Source organism: Chiroxiphia lanceolata, chromosome 3 (genome assembly GCF_009829145.1).
Source record: "Chiroxiphia lanceolata isolate bChiLan1 chromosome 3, bChiLan1.pri, whole genome shotgun sequence".
NCBI lineage: Eukaryota > Metazoa > Chordata > Aves > Passeriformes > Pipridae > Chiroxiphia > Chiroxiphia lanceolata.
In genome coordinates this window covers 113203519-113227681 of record NC_045639.1, presented here as the reverse complement: position 1 = coordinate 113227681, position 24163 = coordinate 113203519, and positions in this window count along the sequence as shown.

The following is a 24163-nucleotide window of genomic DNA, read 5'->3' as shown; positions in this document are numbered from 1 at the left end:
TCCATGCCCCAGCCCTAGGGCAGGATCAGCTCTACCTATGTTGTTTCTCAGAGCTGATCCTCTAACCTGTTTGTAAGGGCCTGTAATGAAGGAGATGCCACAGAAGGTCTGGTTTGAACACCATCACACAGCACTTGGCAGAGATAATTTCATACTGAACAACACATAAGTGACATTTTTTAAATAAAACATGTAAGCCAAAGCCAAAGAAGATGTGTGAACAATTTTAATATTGCAGGCACGGGGGGCGGGGGGGGAAGAAAAAAAGGACTGTGAAATTCAGGTAAATATTAAGAACTCATCCTAATAATCTACTTACTGGTGAATGAAACTGATTGCAAATTGTTGGGATTGCTTTAAGTACAACTTGACACAAACAGTGCTTATGTGAGTGAAGTTTTTCATAGAATTATAGAATCATGGAATGGTTTGGGTAAGAAGGGACCTTAAAGCTCATCTCGTTCCACCCCCTGTCATGGGCAGGGACACCTTCTGCTATCCCAGGTTGCTCCAAGCCCCATCCAACCTGTTCTTGAACACTTTCAGGGATGGGGTATCCACAACTTATCCCTACATATTGCTGGGTATTTTGCTGCAGTAATGGAATGTGACACCAAATGCTATGGATTAATTACATGTAAAATGCTTTCTTTTGTTAATTAAACAGCTTCACCTTTAAAACCCATTAAGTCTCAGTTCAGCTCTTTCTTCAAAAATCAAAACCAATACAAGTGTCTTATTTACCTCCCCTACTTGTGGACCATTTTTTATCCTTTTATTATTTATAGCTGTATTTGTTTACCCTGTTTACATCCTTTCCGTTCTATTTTCTGTGAGACAGGGATCGAAACTGAAATTCAGTTGAAGATGGAGGAGTGCTGAGGACCCTTGTAGCCATGTCAGATGTGCAGGGTTATGCTCTCTCCCTACCTCTGTGTAGGCAGCAGTCATGTTTTACCAACTTCTCTGTTAGCGAAGCTTTTCATTGATTGGGTTATTTATTTTGTCCTCGAAAAGCTGAAATAATCATGATTGTCCCCATTGGTGGTGTATTGATACAGGCTATTTCCCATCTGTTTGTTTCCCCTCCCTAACAGTTTTCCCATTTACTCTACCTTGTGGTGTCTGGCCTTTAAATATTAAAGATATACTCCTCTTGCCTTTAAACCAGGGTTCATTTATCATTTTCACCTGAACAACCTTAATTCATGACTTTGAGAATGCTTAATTCTGTGGCATGTTTAATAAACAGCATTAAGAGCTGCCAGAAGATCCATCCTTTCTGGGAGAGGCTACATTTCTCTCTCCCACGCAGTTTTTTTTTTTTCCTGGTTGGATTCAGCTTAGGGAAATCAGTCTTTCTGCAGTCAGGCAGTGTATGTAGCAGTAGAGAGGAGCACATCCTGCCTGCAAATCACAAACGGAATTAGGTCAGGAGGCCACGTGCACCTTGGCAACCATCAGTTTTAGCTCAGCGATCAATTCAGCATCATCCACCCTTACTGGGTCTGGTAAAGCTCCGTGGCAGTGCTGAAGGATAGGAGCTTCAAACTGCAGGGAAGGATGAACTGTTCCCTGGGAAGGCAAGAGCAAGAGCAAGAAGCAACGTGACTCATGAGTTTATCACATGAGGTGGGTGTGGGCTCCAGGCCCTGTTCAAAGGATTCTTTATTTTGCATTAAACAGCTATTTCGTGTAACAGAAACAATGCTGGGAGCAAGGGCTGGACCCAAGACCTTCATGCTGCAAATGTCTCACCCCAGTGTAAACCTTTTCTTCCCTCTGCACTTCTGAGCTAGCAGGATAAAAGTGAGAACAGAGCTTTTCTGTGATGTTTGAAGGAGGAAACAGTTTAGCACATCTTAATAAAAGCCCAGTTGAGATATTGGCTGCTGCTTTAATTGGTAACTGCAAGCGGTTTGTTAGCAGAGAGCTTCTCTTCGAAGCATGAGGTGTGATGAACCTTTGAGGACTGTGTTGATGCAGGTCACTGTGGGATTGCAAGGGCCAGGGGCTCTATAGCCAAGATGTGGGGGCTTTTTGGGGAGAAGAGTGAGGAAGAGTGAGAAAGGAAGGAGTAAGAGTGGTTTGCATGAGGGCAACCCAGCCATGAGAAGTAAACCAAATCCTCACTCACTTACTAGCACAGACATAGCCCTGATATATTTGTCTTTAGAAACATCCCTGCCCATGGTAGGGGAGTTGAAGTGAGAGGATTTTTAAGGTTCCTTCCAACCCAAACCATTCTGTGATTCTGTGCTGAACATTCCTGTGCAAAAATTATGAGGGTAAAGTATTTAATTTTAACCTCTCGTTCCATTAAGTTTAGGGGTAATTAATTGCATTTCACAGGGCTGTGTGGTGACTACTTCTCTCACATTTTAGGCGCAATTTCTCTGAAATATCTGCAATTTGGGACCGGAGATTTCAGGGTCACCCCAAAATAGGGAACCAAGGAAACAGCTGAAGCTGTGTCAGGGGAGGCTTAGGTTGAATATTAGAAAAAAGTTCTTCTCCCAAAATGTGGTCGGGCACTGGAACAGGCTCCCCAGGAAAGTGGTCACAGCACCAAGGCTGACAGAGCTCAGGAAGCATTTGGAGAATGCTCTCAGGCACATGCAGAGATTGTTGGGGTTGTCCTGTGCAGGGTTAAGAGTTGGATGTGATGATCTTTATGGTTCACTTCCTACTTGGGACATTCTATGATCCTGTAAAGGGGTAAACCCTGAACAAATTGTGTTAAAGAGTTGCAATTATTTTTTTCTTTCAGGTTTTCCAAAGCCATCACATTGGAAAGGCAACATATGATGTATTCAGTCACACCACTGCTCCTTCACCTTTAAGGCACTGCTGTAGCAAAAAGCCTGTTCTGATGCTAATAATAACAACAACAATAATTATTATTATGAATAATAATTATTATTATAAATAATTATTCCAAAATAATTTGTAAAAACAATTAAATTTGCTTGGTGTAAGGCTTCATTTGACTTCAGGCAAACAAAAAAGCAGACCCTTAACATTGTCACCAAAATCATCTCTCTTCCCTGTTAAATCAAAAGCCTGAAGCTGCTGAAAGATACTTACACCTATTTGAACAGAAGTAATACCTTATCATCATATGATGATTGATAATAAATAATAGCAACCCTATGTGATAAGGAAAAGGATGCTTTCCAAAGTACCTTCATATATCTATAGAGTAGGTATATGCATATATAGTTCTTGAAATCTGATATAGTACCTCAAATATTACAGGTAAATCTGTGCACCTGTGTGTGTCTTTATATTCATATTGTGTATATATATGTATGTGTGTGTATTTTATATATATATATATATGCAGATCAATCTCTCTCTCTCTCTCTCTCTATATATATATATATGGAGATCAATATACCTCTATATACCCGTACCTATGCAGCTAAGAATATATACATTCTGTGGCAGACACACTTATGCAATTTAAATATTAACGACAGATTCTTCTCTGTGAAACATCTGTGTAAACACTGAGTTACTTACTGACCTTATTGGAAATGTGGAGAACAAACTCTGGCCAAATATATTCAACAGACACGAAAAGAAACCGAAATGACAGGTCTAAATTCAGCACCATTAAAATACAAAAACCAGAGGGTTAAACCAAGTCAGATGGTGGGGACCAGAGCTGGGTTATGTTTTATGCATGTGTTTTATACAGTTCTCTGTGTCGGTGGATTGGTATCCAACGAAATAAGTTAAAGTTGTGACCTGTCTGCTTTTGATTTACTAAGGTCAAAGAGAGCGGATACCTCTTCTTCACGGAGAGTTATATATGTAAATCAGAGCCCAGTTAAGCCAAGTGTGGGCAGTACCTCCTTGTTACTTGGGAAAAAAGTCCTGCTTGGCTCCCGATTGCTGCTGCTGTGACACAGAGATGGATTTCCTAGATGTTTTCCTTTTTTTTTTTTTTTTTTTTTTTTTGGTGAAGCTTTGCTGAAGGTTTGTTCATTTGAAAACCTGGATGGGCTGCAAGTGTTTTATCCTCCTGAGCAGGGGCAGTGCTAAAAGGGACGGAAAACGAGCTCCGTGTGAGTGTCAGCCGAAATCTTGGAACGGCTCCACCGTACTGAATGAGAGTCCTGGGAAGTGTTTGCAGCCTAACAAAAAAAAGAAAGGGGGTTGGTATCTGGGCCAGAGGGTGAGAGCTGTTACATGTGTCCCTGTCTCCCGCTGCTTGGGGCCACCGGAGTTCAGGGAATAACAATAAAGAATTAGAGAGCAAGAGGCACGTGTGCTGCAGCTGATTCCGCCTGCTCCGAACGGAGCCATTCGTCGTGCCCCGTGCAAATGAGTTATCGGGAGCCAGCAGATGGGACTCCGGGTGTGCATGTGCCTGTGAGACAAGGGGACTTTGGTGTCACTTAACTTCTGCTTTATTGTCACATCATCTCTTTTTACGGGATCGTCTCACTCACGGATTTTTAAATACGTCAGGCTTTCACTGGAATGAGCTCCCACTTACATGTGGGAGCTGGGCAAGGAGGAAAACAAACAAACAAAAAAAACCCCGAGCCCCAAACTTTAACCAGACGCTGGTAATTGCATTTACTGTGACACTTTTGGCATTTCCTCTTCCTATAAGGGGAAAGCTGCATCTAAACTGACAGAGGGAAATAAAGAAAGGGTTTGAGTATTGATCTTTTGTTTGAAGGGTGGCAGTGGGGGAAAGATGAAAGGCAAAGCCTGTGGGTGTCAGTGAAAGATCTCGGTTGGCACCTCCAAGACTGACTCAGACTCAGACCACAGTAAAGGAATAATGTGAGATTAATCCTTTCAACATTAGTTTGGCAGAAATTAAATATGATAAACATTCCTAGATATTAGGAAGAAATTCTTCCCTCTCGGGGTGGTGATGTCGTGGCGCAGGTTGCCCAAAAAAGCTGTGGCTGCCCCATCCCTGGAAGTGTCCAAGGCCAGGTTGGATGGAGCTTGGAGCAACCTGGGATAGTGGAAGGTGTCCCTGCCCGTGGCAGGGGTTTGGAAGGAGGTGTTCTCTAAGACCCCATTGAATCCAAAGGATACCATGATTCTATGATCCAGGCTAAGCTGGTTGTTCTCTACAGTCACGGAAGGCACAGGTACAGGAGGGAGCAGGTTGAATGGCCCTCAGGAGGCAGCTCCGTTCTCACAGTTGATTATTAATCATAACTGTGAGCTCTGACTCCTCACCTGGCACATACATCCCAGCCTTTAGGGAGAAGGAGTCCCATTTGATGCTGGCTCCCATTTAAGTCAAGTTATTAGCAAAGTTTTCCTTTTCTGTCAGTAGGATCAGCTCTGGGAACAAAGGCTAGAAGCAGTGGGCACTGTAGCATAGGCCTGTGAACAGTTTTGTTGGGTTTAATGGTGCCACTTGCAGCTTAAAAGGCTGCAGGAGCTCAAACACGTGCACATTCTCACAGGCTTTGTGTCTATCCTGAGAAAAAACACCCCTGTGTCAGGATTACAGGGAAGTAAGGCATTAGCATAGCAGGGCAATGAATAAACAGAAGGGTTTTGAAAATTTTCAACAAAAATTTTTGGAAGGGGTTGGTTGTTTTTTGAATCCACAGGTTTTCTCACTCAAAAAAAAAATATTTTAGCAAGTTTAATATTAAAAAAAAAAAAGATAGGAAGTAGAAAAATAGCCCAATTGGACAATATTACACAAAAAAGGTTTTTTTGGTCAGAAGACATTTTCAGTTTTGACTTTTAAACCAATTTATGGTAAAAGAAAAAACTGAAAATAAAAAATAATTTAAATTTATTAAAATTAAACAGTCCAATAAACTAATCCATATCCAGTCCTGAAACCATTAGAATTTTTATTTCTTCCCAATTAGTTTCAGAGGGGTCAAAACCTTATTGTTTTATTTAGCCTTCTGAATATGTAAGCAAAGATTTGGCCTACATCTTGGTCAATAATTAGGCAGGTCAGGAACTTTACCATATCTATGGATTAAAACAATTGAGTAGATTGAATTATTACTGGGTTTGTATTTGATAGATACATGGACAGATTTGTATCTTTATGTAGTGTCAGGTTGGACAAAAAGAGAAAAACCTCTATTTTTACATTAAATACAATAAATTTTATAAATAAAATAAAATAAGGATACTTTGCATCATTCAAGCCTCTTTCCTGAGAAAATTAAACACTTACTGGGAAAATATCTACTAAAAAAATTTAATCTTCACTCTGAAGCAGTTTCAAAATAAATTCTTCAAGCAATCATGATTATTCATGGTATCCACCCTCTTTTCATATCAACTTCTACAGGAAAGAGAAATGGTTATTTCTTTGTGGTTAAACCTGCAAACTCATCCTGTTATAAAACTACTGGTTCGACCCTCTCTGCTTTGGAAAATTAGTTTGGTTGGCAAATTGTTACATTTATTCTCAGGATCAAGGGAATCATCTAAATTTGAAGACTTTTTTTCTTTTTCAGTTTTATTAAAAATTACCTTGAATATTGTATTTACTTCTCTTATCTCCATTTCTTTAGCCCTAAGGAGGAATATCATCAGTTTGATTCTAATAATGCCTAGTGGGTCTACTGTAAAAAGTCTTTGTAAAAATGATCTCTCTACCCAAAAGACAGCAGCTTAAAAAGGAAAAGCAGATAAAGTGTGATTAGAGCTGGTTCTCTTTTTTCCTGAAATATAAACAAATCTTGATATCAAAAGCCACTTTATTCTTAAAATGCTGACTTGTAGGAGCAATCGTATTTAAATCCTTATGAAAGGTATTATCAGAATATTTCACGGAATTTCTTGTGTATTGAAAAGTAACTTTAATGGATTTTTTTTCTGTACCTTTTGTGGAAAGAAATAGTTCCAATGGACAATTAAAAGCTTGTATTTGGAAGCCCCACCTCTGGAAATGTCCAAGGCCAAGTTGGATGGGGCTCTGAGCAACCTGGTCTAGTGGAAAGTGTCCCTGACCATGGCAGGGGGTTGGAACAAGATGATCTTGAAGGTCCCTTCCAACTCAAACAATTGTGATTATTCATGATTCTATGAAAACTGTCTCATTCTCAGTGAGATAGTAAAAGTAACAATGGAAGAATATAGAGTAAATTCTCTTTATATCCATTCCCTGATCCTTGGGCAGGCAACATGTGGGACATCTTTGTGCCTTTTCTCAAAAGATCAGGACCAGAATGTTGCCAGTGGTACTTGAGGGGGTCATTGGTTCAATCTGGTGTGACAAATCCTCACTTTTATGTGTTCTGCATCAAGTGGTCCTGTTCAAGATGACCCGATGGCTCCGACACTCCGAGCTTCCCGTGCGCTGTACCTGCCACTAACTCCCAGCTTGCAGATGGGGACAGTGTTGTGTTCCATAATTATTAGCATGAACAAATCCAAAGGAAGTGTAGTACCCTTTAACTGCAGAGAAATGCTTAGCTCTGACAGCTCATTAAAGAAAGTACCATCTTTAAAGGAACTGATGCAAAAGAGAACATATGAAGCTGAACCCTGAGGTGGATTTGGCAAGGCAGAGCAATGCCAAATGTCCTTTATGGGTTGCACTGAGAATCTGTGGGCTGGAGTAAATGCCAGGTCAGGTGTGTGGAGTTCTGTGGCCTGTGATGTGTTTGCAGTGGATGGCAACCAGATTATGCAGAAACATTTAAAAAACTGGAATTTCCCTGAATAAGGACAAAGCTGGTGGAAAGGAACATTAGGACACGGTAGGTCAGAAAAATGATAGATTAAAGAAAGTATAAAACTACATGTACACAGAGGTCTTCCTAATATTTCACCAGTGTGTTAAGTAAATTTGGTCCATTTTGATACATAAACCCATATGACTTTACATGAGAATTCTGATCTCAGCTCATGTAGGTGCTTCTGAAAATCCCATCTTCACAACTTTCTCCTTGATTTCCCCAATCTTTTAAAATAATATCTGTTTTCCTTATAGGGTTCCTTTGGCTTTTTTAACATGTGATGGAGTTTTAAAAGCATTTCCAAGAAAGGAGGAAGAGGGGGGGACCCAAAACCCAATCTCTTTATGGGACAATCTCCCTTTGTTTTTTCACAAACCACAACAGAAAAATCAATCCATCAGTCAGCCAAATCAAATCCAAACTATCAGTTTGTCAGACACGCAAAAAATTTTGTGTCTAAATTAATTCCTGGTATTTCATATGAAATAAAGTCCACTTTGACATGAAAAAATTGCTTAGAACAGGGAAATAAACTTTTTAATCTAGTAATATTAAAATAATGTGTTTTGACACTTCACTTTCAATAGTATTTTTTTTAATTTTTCCCTTTTTATTTATTTTTCTTTTTTTCTACAAAATGAGAATCTGTAGTCATTATAATTCCATTTAGAAAATACCTAATCAAATTTTGTTTCATGAATTAGATTGTTCTTTAAGAAAGAACGACCAAGCAAATATCTGACCAGACCCAGAAGCTACAAAGGTGAATTAAACACTTCATAACCTTGTCAGGTGCTACAGTTTTGTCTACTGTTAAAGCTTTAGAGTGGCTCCTGGGCATCTAGAATTGTTCCCCAAAATTTCTGGGCCCTGCTTAGGAGGTGGAGCTGGCCATGGATGTTACTGTGTCCAGGCCTGGAGAATGGTCCTTGCCTAGTGCTCAGTACTCAAAGGCACCAAGGGTTAAAGTTTGATTTCAACTTAATTTTACTGCTTTACCATAGCTTTTTTTCTTCCCCTTAACTTAATTTCTCTCTGTCCACACAGGGAGAGAAAATAAGTTTTGACCTGCAAGCTGTTCCAAGCTGCAGCACAGGCTTCCTCTTTGATTTTGGACAAATTAGTTAATCCTGTACAATAATTCCTTTGTATCATCAAAAAAAAAAAAAAAACAAGTGTTAAGCAGCCACAGTCAAGTCTGATTTTATGGATTTCTACCTTGCAAGCATAATTAGGAAATACACAGACAGGCAGGTAGGTAACCAAATAAAGTTTATTATAATTCAAACATTGATAGAGGAGATTTCTTTCCTAAGGAAAGCAATCTGAATAAACTAATTAAAGGGATCACAGGTGATAATATCTTAGAATCACAGAGTGGTTTGGGTTGGGAGGGACCTGAAAGATCATCTAGTCCAACTCCCCTGCCGTGGGCAGGGTCGCCCTCCAGTATCCCAGGTTGCTCCAAGGCCCATCCAACCTGGCCTTGAACACTTCCAGGGATGGGGCAGCCACGGCTTCTCTGGGCAACCTGTGCCAGGGCCATCCAGAGTCAGCTTAACTTATGATGATGCAATAACAATGGTTATATCAGAGAAGAATATTCTAGTACATCAAGTATATCCTCACAGCTGCAGGGGCTTTGTCACTCTGAAGCAGCACAGGGTTTCTATGGGTCCTGTATTTACCAGTCCCATAAGAATGTCTTGGATACCCCAGGGAACTAAGGATGACATTATCTGTACACTTTTAGGCAATTTAATTGGGTCCTCTATGATGAGCTGACCATGACAGTCATATGTCCCTCCTGTATCCTCAGTTTTACAGAGATGGTGATTAAGTCCTGACTGATGCAATTTTCTATCCTTACAAAAGTCTACTCACAACAAATATTTTACCTTTGAGTACCCAATATTGTATCCAGTAACTACCTCAACCTTTCTCTATTAGTTAAGGTTTTAGCTTTAGGAGTTCTTTTGGAGATAAACTCCACAATCTAATTATGCAACTTTTCACTGGTTTTGAATTTGCCAGCTTGATTTTTAATCTTATTTTTGCACTGAGTGACTAAAGTTGAAGTTTTTTATACACTTTTTCTAGGCAACTGGCTATTTTACAGATGTGCTTAGTGTCTTAGTGTATGTACTTAAACACAGAGAGCTGCTTAACATCACACACACACACACACATACACACACATAAACACATATTTATATTTCCTAAGATGGAAATAATACATTTTTATGTGCAGGTATATGTGTACCATGGATGAATGGTAAAGTATAGAAAGATATTGATATGGACTTAAGAGTATTTTATGTATTAGTGTGTAACACATGTAATTGCAAATTGTTATGCTCAAAATCTAGTTCAACACATTAATTTAAACTAGCTTGACTAATAACTCTATTGTGGGGACTGAAAATGTAATGAAAATCCACAGCAAGAAGTTAATGAAAACCAGAGCTCCTTTGAATAATGTGGAGGACTCTACAACTGTCCCAGAGATCCTCTTGCTTATACCACATAACAAAATAAAAGTTAGAAGTTCTCATTAATGCTCTGGAAGAAGGCTATTGTAAATAGCATGTTATAATTGCATTTGCCAAATATATTCAGTTGATATCTCTTTGAAATGAAGGCACTTCATTAAAAACTGAGAGACACAAAATGTATCTTAGTGAGACCGTACCAGGAATGGAGAAGTCACCTTTAGGGGAAAGAGGAATAATGGAGGAATCACAGGGAATACACTGGCAAGAAATGGGAAATAAAATTCAACTTGAAATGCTCAAGGTAAACCACCCAGAAAAAAATAATTCACACATAAAAATTGTGTGGCAACTGAGACTCAGGCAAAAGAAGGCAAATTACTTGAGATAAAAGTGGTCTGCATAATAGCCATGAGGTGCTTATGTCAGGACATAGCAAATAAAATGTTTTCTTGGAGATAACATTACAACTACAGAACTGCTCATTTCCCTGTATCAGTCACAAAAAGGAACCAGTCAGATTATAAACCGTGCTCTAAACTTAACTGAAGTCAGTGGCAGTTTAAATGAACTCGTCAAATTTGGGATTTTGCCTATACTCTGTTTGGGTTGGATGGGTTAATGCGGGATGAGAACTTGGAGCTCTTCCAGTGAAGAGCAAGGCTAAGACATTACTGAAGAGGCTGGGGAGGACTGTCTTGTAAGGATAGATTTGAAAAACTAATGTAACTTAGCAAAGAAATTGCTAAAAAGAAACTGAAAAATTGCCTAGAGCCATTTGAAGGGTTTAAATGCCAAAGAGGGTGAAGAATTATTTAGGGTGTGGACATTGCCACAAGGAATTGAATTAAATTAATTAAAGGATCATAGAGATTGACTATCAGAGGGGGGAAAAAGAGTTTTAAAGTGACTTTTAAACAACCTGTCACTGGTGGAAGCTCCATTATATAAGGTCACTTAAAACTGAAAAAAAAAAAAAGAAAAAGGAAAAAATCCTGGTGGAGATAATTCTTCAAAAGACAAGGGACAGTGAGATCTGAAGACTCGAAGGACAGAGGAGATCGTAATAACCAGCTTATTACGCAGAAGGTCAGGCAAGAGAATTCTAATGGTCCCTTCTGGCTTCATGAATTGTGAATCTATAGAAGTGCAGGTAGACAACAACTTAAGGAGAGGTCTCAAAATTGTTCCTGAGGTAAAACTCCCACTGAGCCTGAGATGAACTGCTGGTTTTATGTGGAATGGGAAGGGAACATCCCAGAAATATCCACCTTTGCCTCCTCAATGTAAACATGGACACATATTGCTCTTTCAGCAAAATGACTGGGTTTTGCCACTGAATCTGTTATTGTTAGCACAGTATTTGTGTGTTAAGACCTGGAAGTTCCTTAGCAGTAAGTGAATCCAATGGATTTCAGCCTCAGTGACCTGGTTAGAATAAAACAAAGTTTAAGATGTTCTTTATTTTCCTAAGTTCATGATTGCATTGACTTAACTTTAGCCTACAGAGCTGCCCTCCTCCCCTACACAGTCAATCACACCAAGCAGCACAGGAGCACTGAAGCTGGGAATATTGGACGCAGGGAAGAAAATACTATAAACTGTAAATCAAAGATGATGTCTAGTTTATGAGAATTTTGCCTGAAGATATATTTTTTTATTCCCAAAAGCCTCTTTGCTAAAGCATTTATTACTGATCCTAATTCCTCTTGCAAATTTAGTTAATACTCATAGATATCTTTTGCATACAGAGTAGCACACATGCAGCTACACTAATGTCTCTCAGTTGCTGATGGAGGCCTGAAGAGAGCAGACTACAAAGTGGTTGGGCAGACAGCTGAGAGGAATATTCATCTGAAAAATAAAAATGTTGTTACTTGTGGAAATAATTTGCATTTAGTTAAATTTCTGTTGTTCTAATTAGAAATGCCACAAATGTGCCGTAACCACATAGGAATCCTCAATTCCAAAGGCCAAGCTGCAAAGGGAAAAGGTGTCCTGTTAATGACCAATATTGTGTAATAGAAGAACATTGTCATGACTTTCATTTCCTAGTTTTAGCTAAAGTCCTAACACAAAGGGAATTTCTGCCAACACCACCAGATTAAATTAATCCTTTCCTCTCTAAGCAGCCTTGCCCTTTTTTTTTTTTGCCTTGCATTCCTTTTTGTGTAATCATGGAATCATGGAATGGTTTGTGTTGGAAGGGACATTAAAGATCATCTAGTTCTCATCCCCCTGCCGCAGGTAGGGACACCTTCCACTATCCCAGGTTGCTCCAAACCCCATCCAACCTGGTCTTGAACACTCCCAGGGATGGGGCAGCCACAGCTTCTCTGGGAAACTTGTACCAGGGCCTCACCACCCTCACAGTAAAAAATTTCTTCTTAATATCTCAGCTAAATCTCTCCTCTTTTAGTTTAGAATCATTTCTGCTTCTTCTGTCACTATCTACCAGTGAAAGAAGTCCCTCTCCATCTTATTTGTAAGCTCCTCTTAAGTACTGAAAGGAAAAAGAAACTTCATATTTCCACACTTCACAGAGCCACTACCTACATAGAGAACAGCCCAGCAGGTAGGAAAATCAGCTGAGAGATGAGGGGCTCAGGATTCAGGGATTTAGTCCCAGCTCTGAGCAACTTTGTCTCACTTCAACTGCCCTTTGTAGAAGGTTCTCTGTTTTGCAAACCAGTGTAGTTTTGGGCTGGAAGACTGATAAAGATAAGGAACTCTGATACAATCCCAAAGTTTTGCATTCAGGAGCATGTTATATCACAGTTAAGGAAGGCAGAACCTCTGGATCAGTTCTGGTAACTTCACCTGGGATAAGTTTTTGTTGTTGACATCATCAAAATCAAAAGATGCTGACAACATGAAAGAATTATTTCAAGAAGAAGGAGGAGATCAAAGCTGGGAAGGGTGGTATTATTAGGAACGAGTACAAGGGTAGAATAAATATAGCTTTGCTCATAGATGGTTAACAGAAGCATAATAATGGTATGCAAATATTTGAAGAGAGTAACTGTCAAGGCTTGAACAATGAGTATTTAGGAACTGAAGGAAAGCTTGCTTGGGATGCACTAGGATAGCACATGAAGTTGATGAGTTGAAATAGTGTTTAATTGGAGAACCATAATGTGCAATAATTCCCACTTAAAGGGAATTTTAAACTTCCAGAATTTTAAAATGCGGGTTAGTCAATCACCCATGTTGTCAGTATCTCGGAAGAGTAGCTTGCTTGGAGAAAATAAAACTGGTTATCACAAAAATAGTTGAGAACGACTCGCCAGAAAGAAAAACCTGTCTTTAATCTCTACATGGTTTTGTAGAGACTTATGGCAGTACAATCCCAGTTGTACTCATTGCACTGGCAAAGGAAAAGTTTCAATGAACCGATGTTTCTCTTGATATCTGTGATTTTCAGCATTTTGGCTCGGTTATGACACTTATCTCAGTTCCATGAGCCCGTGTGAAGTGTGTTATTGTTCAGACTCTGTGGGCTGAGAGAGAACGGAAATATTACCACCCAGACATCTTGTTTGAACAAGGCCAAAGATAAAAGAAATCCTTTTGAGACTCTATCTGATGCTGGAAAAGTATCAAATTCGTGTGCACAAGCTGAGAGTGGATTATTTAGCCAGTGGGTAACGTTGTGAGAGCCCCCACCCTACTCATTAAATCTCCAGGCTTGGAGTCCTCCAGGAGAAGGAGTTGATGTGCACTTGGGTTTAGTGTGATGTTTCTCAAACACTAAGGTGTGTCCTGGTGAGGGCAGGACACAAAATGTGCTCGCTGGAGGAGGAAGTGGGAACAAAGTTGGCTTCCAGTTCAAAAATTATTTAATGCCTCAGTTTGAGAATGGTTTTTCATGATGAAGGAAGTGATGTGCATATCACTGCTGCCTGGAGTGGAGAACAAGGGATAAAAAGATCTTTATAAACCGGTACATATCTGGAAAGTTGCTTAAAACTTTGAATTCATCATTTAGCTTCCAGTGAGCAATGATAGCACACACTAACCAGAACTTTCTGTGGCAAACAGGAGCCTGAAAATGCTAATTTTGGTGTCCAGTGATGCAATTTATTAGCAGACATGTAAGTCAGTAATTATATCAGTGAAGATATATTTTATTTTGATATTTTCAAAGCAACAAAAAATGTAGATTCGGAGGAGCAATTTTATTTCTAGATAGATTAAAAAAAAAAAAGAAAGAGAAAAAAGTATTTTTAGTATTCAGATATAAACTAACCAGAAGAGACGACTGGAATGAAATGTTCCTGTCAGAGTCAAATTTAGTGTTTAGATCAGTCAATATATTTCTTCTTTCTTCTTGAAAAAAAAAAAAAAAGTATTTATTTGGGGGATAATACTGAGTCTTGAGAAAAATCACCTGAAAAAGAGCCAGACTGGAATCTACTCTGATGCTTTGTTGATTAGGGTGATTTATAGAATCACAGAAGCATTATGGTTGGAAAAGACCTCTATGATCACCAAGTCCAACCATTAACCTGGTACTACCAGGTCCATCAGTAACCCCTGTCCCTAAACACACCTACATATTTTTGAACACTTCCAGGCTTGGTGCTTCCACTGCTTCCCTGAGCGGCCTGTTGCAATGCCTGACCACCCTTCCAGTGAAGGAATTTTTCCTAATATTCAATCTAGAAATCCCCTACTTAGTTCACCTGCAGTAGACCTTGATCAGAGAGAACAAGAGGTGAATAACAGATTTTATGAAAGTTTATAGTCAGAAGAGACAAGACACATCCCAAGTCCTTTACCAGCCTGTCCATTATAGAGGCTGTAGAATTTCTTACAGTGATTTCTGCTGTATAAAGGACCAAAGAACATCCTTTTTCTGGGTTGTGTTCTCTGTAGCAGCACGGGATGAAGCTATTCTGTGAGACAGTCAAGGGCTACTGTAGGCCTGGAAACAGCAGCCGAGCCCCACATCTTGACTCTTTCCCCTGGAATGGACCTGACTCGCAACAGATCCCATTTCTCCAGCTTCTTTCTGCTGGTTGTGTTTCCTCTCTGGAGCATCCGAGAGAGAAATGAGCACCAGCTTGTTTGGAGGGAACTCTACTTGGAGAGGGGCTTAGCCAGAAACAGGCTGATAAAGAAATGCAAAGAAAAGAACTTTAGCCAAAATTCAGTCTAGCAGGTGCTCCACCCATTGGCTTCATTTCGCTAAGTCTCACCTTATGCAGTCTTTGTAGGTAACAATCTCCACAGATAGAATTTTTATTTCACTTTTCTTCTTTGTTGCAGATAAAACATGGCCCATTTCCCTTGGTATGAGCTCATAGATCCCTATCGAATCATTTCTTTGTCAAAAAAAAGGAAGACATTAAATTTCTCCCTTTTATTTCAAGATGTTATTTGAAAACCTCAGACTATGGACAGAGACCTGAGAAAAATTTCCTGGCTGCCATGATCAAACCGTTGCGGTAGAGATTAGCCATGAGAGGTAACCTCTCCTGAAAACTTCTCAAATCCTTTCTTAAAACTTGGATTTTACTTGCTTTCCTCACTATCAGCAGCAATCTCTTCCGGTACCCAATGCTTTTCACAGCTACATACTCTTTATTGCACTGTGCCCTCGGGTTATAACAGCAATGAAGCAAATGCTTCACCTTAGGTTGCTTATGTGTTGTATCCCTTTGCCAGAAACACTAATTTGAGTGGTACCTTCTGTGAGATGATCACTCTTTAGACACCCACAGCCTGGGGTATGTTGGATACGATAGTTACTCAAACCTGGAATTCTGCCCGCTTGTTTCTGTTGTGTGAATCTCACTTCTTTCAGAGTTAAAGTCATTTTTAAAAATAGCTTCTAACAGAATTAGGATATTTAAATGCATCAACACCTTTGTGTCAGGGTGTTCTACCTGTTTTTTATACTCAGGTCTCTCTCATCATATGTGCAGTTGTTACAGATGCTTTACTGGACCACTACCAGAACTTGTAGCCTGTACTTAGGCACCTGTGTTGCTCTCCTAATATCACGTCACACAACCCAAAACTCAATGTAAACACAGTGCCAATTTTCCAACAGCATTTAATTTCTGTCAATAATTTGTTGCAGTTTCTAAAAATATCTGTCTAAAGGTATGTATGCAATGTATTTTTTCTGCATGCAATCTACCATTAAATCACGCTGCAGAATAATTTTCATAATACAGATTACTTTTTTTTTTTGGTGAGGTTCAATTAATTTCATTTAACTTTGAGATGTGACATTACATATAGCTGATCAGAGCTAATTACTCTAAAATCTTACTATATTTAATGGTTAGGAATAGCCATCTTCAAAATGTAATTTAAATTTTAAATGTCTATTTCAGGATGAGAAAATTAAAAATCCTGGAATATGTTTTCCCATATTGACTGTGGAGAGGACTTACTGTGGCTGATTTGGTATAGAAATATAAATTGAAATGATCTACATTCAATCAAATGAGTCCCACCCCTAATGTCTGGTAAAATAAGGTCACCAGGATGAATGAAAGAATTATGGGCTAAATTCAGAAGATCTGCAATATCATAAAGAGGTACCAGAGCTAGTTCCGAATGTGACTGGAACCTGGGAGCACAGAGGGGCTCCTCTCACAGAGGAGAGTAGATCAGTTAAGGAATGTCTCAGTGGAAACCCTCTACTCCATATGCTGGTAATGAACCAGGAGCTTGTGATTTTTGAAGTGTAGGTTTTAGGGAGATGATCATCTCTGCAACTCTTGGTTTAGAAAAAGTCCAGTACCCCTTTTTATGACAGAAAAATAACTGAAATTTTAACTGATGTCAGTATACAGAGATAGCTTTAAATTAACCCTGTCATAGAATCATGGAATGGTTTAAGCTGGAAGGGACCTTAAAGCTCATCCCATTTCAACCCTTCTGCCTTGGGCAGGGACACCTTCCACTATCCAGGTTGCTCCAACCCCCATCCAGCCTGGATTTGAACACTTCCAGGGATGGAGCAGACACAGCTTTTTTGGGCAACCTGTACCAGGACCTCACCACTCTCACAGGGCAGCATTTATTCCTAATCTCCTTTTGCCAAGTACCATATCACCTTTTTTCCTTAAATTACAAAGGCCTTTTAGCAGGTGGATGATTTCTACCACTAGAGGTGGTCATACCTCACCGAGAACAAAAATAATTTGCTTAGATTATACTATCAAACCAAAATCAACTTGATCACCTTCTACTGGGAATGAACAGGATTTGTGCTGATTTACTGCAGAGGAAAATTTTGTCCTTGGGTCAAATTCACATTCTGAATGACCTGAGACCAACATGTTAAAGGAACCCAAATATGATAGCAGATGATGACAGGCAGGTGTTCAAAACATTCTGTGCTTAAAAACATGGATGAAAATTCTAAATTACAGATTAGTAATAGTAGAGAATCTGTTTTAGTTCACCAGAAGTTATGAAGTGAAAATTGAAAATTGGACATGAAAAGCTTAATGTTGGTAGTTTTAAAGTTGATGAGCATTTTTTTGATTTTGAAAAAACTAAGTTTTTCAAATAAATAAATTCATTCCTATCAAACATTTAGATTCAGTAGGTTTCCTTTTTTTCTTTTAATGAAAAGTTTTTGAAACAGTCTTGTGATGACAAGTCTGCAGATCTGAAAATACGGGATGCATTCCAATTTGTGACTTTTTTTTGCTTGGAGTGAGTTCTGTGTCCATAGGTCCTGAGCACCCAGTTCTGAAAGGTTTCAGCTAATGTTTTAACACCTAATTTTAAAAATATAATTTGGGGGAGTCAGGTTTTCTGACTGTTATTTTCTCTAACAGCATAAAATAACAGCACTGATCAAAGAACCGGAGTGACTCAACAACAAACACCAGCCCAGTTATGGGATCTTGCAGCATTTATCTGTTACAATATCTTCTGGGAAAGTTAAGTCCTGGAGTGAAATTTTTACTGCTTGTTACATGCAGTTAAGGGCAAAAAAACACCGCTGCAGCCTCGAAAACAACTTTACCATACTCATTAGACAGCGCAGGGGCGATCGGAGCATGGAATCGCTGTGTTTCTCCAGAGGAAAGGCGGGATCTAACATAGCCTCCAGGAGACTTTTAATTCCGAGGCACAAACAGTTTGATGGCCATTAAACGTAACAGCTGGCAACACGAGGAGCCAAGAAGGAATGTGGAGCCAAGGAGTAATATTTCTGCTTTCCTGGGATGAAGTGTGAGAGAGTTCAGTGATACTCCACCCTGGATGCCCAATAGATGGTAACAGCAAGCGAGACACTAAGTCATGAGTCACCCTCTGTGTCTTCAGTGTAACAGTGATGGAAAGTGAACTTTTTGTGTTATGGGCTGGCAGAGGTGGTGCCAACTGAGGAGCAGGGATGCTGGGAGCAGCAGCAAAGCTGGCAGAAGAAGCCATAACTGGGTTTTACATCCTTAAGCAGCTCCTGTTTAGGGAGAGGGAAAGGGGATCCTGCTCTATCTCGTGTTGATTTGGCTACTTTAAACAAAGCTGTGGTTCTTGGGGATTAGGGGATTGTTCTGTCAGAGCTTCTCTTTCACTCCAGCATCTGCTTTTGGTGGCTGTCAATCACTATTTAGACTCTAAGTCTGGTATAATCCTTCACATATTATCCTGCTTTTTCAAACACAGTAAATCCCCCATCTCTGGAAGTGTTCAAGGCCAGGTTGGATGGTGCTTTGAGCAACCTGGTCTTTGAGCAACTCCCCCAAGGCAGAGGGGTTGGAAGGAGATCTTTAAGGTCCCTTCCAACCCAAACCATTCTATGACTCTATGAAATAACATCGGGGTTATAAGACAGAAGCTGGTGGTTTAGAAATGGCTCGTGTTGGTGTCCAAGCATGGTCTTCACCTGTGAGTCATAAATCAGAGTCTACTTTGACAGGATTTCCAGCTTCAATGCTGAAGGTAAGAAAAATAATGCAGGATTATTGTTATTATGCCATCTTGCCCATAAATTCGTAAAATTCATTTTGGAGAAGGAGGATTTGGAAGCAAAGTTTAAAGTCCGAAGTGTGAGTCTGCTCTACACCACTCAGGCAGTGTAAAAGGGAGTAAAAAATGGGATAAATTATCCTTTTACTCACTCTTCCTGGCTTTTTGCACTTCTAGGGAGGCATCAGGAGGTCTTAGTATATGTGAGAATCACTTTTAGCTGTTTTTTTAATTCCCTGGTCTGCATACTCAGAAAGCTGATGAGCACTGGGAAGTGAAAGCTGAAGAGAAATACACATCTGAAACAAAAGGGCATACATTTTATTTTTGATTTTTTTTTTCTTTTTTTCTTTTTGGATGCAACAATTAGGTCTGGAAAGGGAGACTTGAAGATATGTGCTGGCAGGGAGCTCTGCAGCATTTGAAAACACTCTTTGCAGTCGAGTCTCAGAGTTAATCTCTTACAGCTCACCTCTGATGCAGGAGGACTCCTGATGCTCCTGAAGGAGAAAAAATATCTTGGGAAAGAAGTTACCTATAAGTCTGAGCGTGGGCACATGTACGTGGGCACATCTGAGTGCATGTGCACGTGGTGGATGTGCCTCATGCTGAAACCTTCACATATAAAAAATGTAAAATGTGACATCTCATAATATTTTCATATTGAGTAACTACAGAGAATATTTTGGCAAGGGTGCTTAATCTAAAATGTTCAATTTTAATCAGCTTGAACTATGGTCTGTCTTTCTGCAAACTGAAAACCACCAATCAATTTTCCTTTATCTTTTTTTCTGTTTTTCTTACCCAAGGCAATGCCTTTTGTAAAAGGGTATTTATTTTTAATGGATTTTTTAATGAATTTTTCAGTCAAGCTATTAATAATGCCATTAATTATAGGCAGCTTGTATTAAAGTGCATGCTGGCCTCTTAATCCTGACCCCCAGCTATTGGCTCGCAGCTAATCCAGCCCGGTGCTTGGCAGCAGTGCCGGCCGCAGCCCGTGGCTGCTCGGGAACGGGGGGAAAGACGGGACTAAAGGATAAGGAGGGATGGGGAGGAGCGGGCGGGGGAGGGAGCGGCATTTTGAGTATATACTTTGCCAGAGGCGCTGAAGTTTAAAGCCAGATGATATGTCGGTGCGGTGGGGATAATCCTGGAGATGCGGTGCCAGCACTTGGGAGGACCTTTCCCGGCGGAAGGCTTTGCTCTGCCTGAAAGCCCTGGCCGGGTTGATAACCCCCCAGGAGCCCCGCGCCGGCTTTACCTGGGGCGCTTGTGCGCGACGGCCGCCCCACTTCAATCTGCTTAAAAGATCGGGCAGACAGAAGGCTCTGGCCGCATAATAGATTCCTTTCCCTTCCTCAGGCTGCTCATCTGACAGGATTGTTACGAAAGTTGCTAATTATCGGCTGGTTGGAAGATAATGAAAGGGCCCCATCCTGCGCCGGTCAAAGGAGGGAGACTCCCGTCATTAGGAGCAGGACCAGATCCAAAGAGTTTCCAGCCTTTGTGCATGGGTGCACATCCCTGAGTTTTGATTTCTGAGGTGATTGAAGATGTTAGAGAGATCTTAGAATTCTCAAAGTTTCAACCTTTTTTAAAATACTATTTTAATACAAAATATTCATTTTATTCATTCATGGAATTTTGTTTGCTCTGCCTTTTTGCTTTGTAATCTCTGTCTGCTTACCTTGAGACAAAAGTATGAACCAAAAGATTCCCACTTTAAATGTCTGTGGAACAAAGGATGGTGCTTTTGCCCCGTTGCAGAGCTGCCCCTGGGCTGCTCTCCACGGCTGCAGGGTGCAAGTTTCATATTCACAAGCTCGAGGAGGAAAAATCTTATCTGTGGAAGATCAGGTACCCATAGAGCTGTTAACCTGATATTTTATGACAATTAATTTAAGCATTTAAAGGAGTGTTTTGGCCACTGGATTTGTTAATGGTTTTTAAAAGCCAACAGCGCAGGGCATCAGACAGCTCCTGTCCAAAGAAACAGAAAATTTGCAGCTGGGACACTCTGGAGAGAAAATAAACTGAGGGTTTATGTTCTTCATGTTTCCCTTATTTTGTCCTTGCTTTTCTTCTTGCAATGATTACAGAAATGTGCTTATAGAATCATAAAATTGTTAGAGTTGAAAAACACCTCTGAGATCATCGAGTCCAACTGGACCTTAGGAAGGTATTTGAATACTGGTGCGTGTTTGGGGGTTCACTGCTCAACATAGACTTTGGAAATTCTGAGAGCAAGGCTTTTTGTGCATCCTGAGCCCAGCTTTCCCCCTACGCAACACCAATACCCACAAAGTCTTTCACTCTTTCCAATCACTGAGCAAGTTTTTAACTGCAGCTCCAAACCTGTTCCTTTCTCTGGAAAAAAGCAGTGGTAACTTTGGGAAAAACCTGGCCCCTTGGACACTGCATCCATCATCCTGAGTTAGTTCTCTGTCCTTGTTTGCTTTCCAGTGGAAGAGTTCTGTGTCTCCGTGACTGCCCCTGGATCCAGTTATCAGCATTTAATAGCATGGATACAGACATGGATTCAGTGACAGCGTAAGGAGTTATGCCTGGCAATAATTTGCTCTTAATACTATTTCTCTATTTTCTTTGCCTTATTTTCTTTTGTCAACAGATTGCCTTGACTTTAATAAAATGACAGGAAAAGTCAAAGCATGCTGCTTTTCCTAGGAAAAAAGGTATCATTGGATTTTATAACTGATGTGTCTCAGTTTCCTCAAAGGCTTGTAGCTTCTGCAGGTCTTCTCTTATTATTGCTGCTGTCACCATGTGTCCTGCTGGAGAGTGAATGGCAGGTAAGAAATGGAGAGGAGGGTGTAGGACCACCATGAATGGGTGTAGACTCTCCCAATCCTGCTCTAGAACTCTAATGTGGGGAAATCAGGCATAGCACACACTTTCTCAATTGTTGTGCTCAGTCTCAGCTTCTCTCCAGCTTTACTCCAACTGCAGCACTGACCATTGGGTCTAGTGGAAGGTGTCCCCGTCCATGGCAGGAGCTTGGAACTCGATGGGATTTAAGGTCTTTTCCAACCCAAACCATGCGATTCTGTGATTCTACATTTCAATAATCTACTGTAAAACACCAGCAGATTAAGAAGGTGCAAATATGCCTCAGAGCCATAGCAGTCATTGGATACTGCACCCACATTGCCTAAGAGAAAAGGGCAGTCCCATGTAAATTAACTGAAAACACCAAGACATTATTAGGCTTTTTGCCTTAGTTTAAATTTTAGGTTTAAGTTTTGGGATTTTTTTCAGTCTGTGTGAGGATATTCAAGATTTACCTAGTGGAAAAATAACTTCTTTTTAAAAAAAACCAAACAAATTATAGAAAGTACTTCCAACAGGCCTCCCTTTTTTGCCTTTATTCTTAAATAAAATACAATGTAATACAAATGCAACTAATTTGTCTTTGTTATTTTCATGTAGTTTATGTTTTTCATACTCGTTTCATGTCAAAATTAGAACAGCAGATACACTAGTACAACAAACTAGCAAGGACCTCAGGGCCTTTCATAGATTTATAGACTCATAGAATTTTTTAGGTTGGAAATGTGTTTAAAATCTGGTCCAAGTGTTAACCCAGAAGGGCCAAGCCCACCACTAAATCGTGTCCCCAAGTGCCATATGCACACATCTTTTAAATCCCTGCAGGGGTGGTGACTACACCACTTCCTTGGGCAGCTCCTTCCAAGGTTTGACAAACATTTTGGTGCAGAAATTTTTCCAAATGTCTGATCTAAACCTCCCATGGAGCTTGAGGCCACTTCCTCTTGTCCTGTCACTTGTAACTTGGGAGAAGAGTCCGACCTCCACCTGGCTACGAACTCCTTTCAGGGAATTGTAGAGAGTGATAAAGGTCCCCCCTGAGCTTCCTTTTCTCCAGGCCATAGCTCATTGGAAACTCAATGGACCAGTTTTCAAATCCAAAAGAACCACTAGGATGGTTGGGACAATGTCAGCCATATCCCTTTTCCACATTTAGTCCTTGCACTGATAGTTCTGTTGGCACTATTGAGCTCACTGGTGGGTTTGCACCTAATTTTTAGATGTATTTTTGAAGATTTACCCAAAGGAAGTTCTGAAATTTTTTGAGATTCACCTGTTGGTAGTATCCTCCCTGCTTGTCAGTTTGCTGAGGGATCAGGGATTTTACAGTCCTGAATGAAAGGGATATTAGCCTGTTATTCCAAAGGTCAGATTGAAACCGAGTTTGATCAGACAAGAATGAAGGAATAAACATATGTTCTGACAAGATAACTGTAAACATGTCTAAGAGAAATGAGTGAGATGGTCCCAGCAAGGTTTCCTGAGACATGATTTTTTTTTTTGCTATCAGAAAGTTATAAATTACTTGGAAATTTGTAATGAGTTTAAAATGGCCCAGATTGGCTCCAGCATTTGCTCCCTTTCACTAAATATGTATATGTATGTATATCTGTCTTGACAAAAGTGAGGACTGTGTTGATTGTCAGAAGCTTTAAACTTTAATTTGCTGAAGGAGTATTTTTACCAATTTTTATGGAAGAATAAAAAGGAAAGAGAGGATAAAACTAATTCAAATTAATTTGGGGTACATTTCTGCATAATGTAACTGGAAAGTTTCTCCCACAGGATTTCTTTCCATTTGGGATGGTGTTTTTTTTTAATTCACACTAATTTATTAACTTGTATAAGTGAGTGCCTAGTTTTGAAGGTAAAAGGAGCTATGTGTGTTTTCAAGCTCTTGCTAAATTGGATCTTGATTAATTTTTGTAAATCTATCTTATTCCTGGCATAGCTGAGGAAAGCTGTCAGCCCCTGCCTGGAATGGGAACCTGAAAGGCTTTCAGCATATTAGAGTTGGCTTTTCAGGTCAAGGCTGAAAGGGAGGGAGAATTGCATTGTGCTTGCTTGACCTATGCAATATTTTATTTTTGGATAAACAGAGCACTGCAGCTTCCAGTTTCCTTCTGATCTGTCAGGCTTCACAAAAGCTGCATTCAGCAAATAGGGCACAGGATT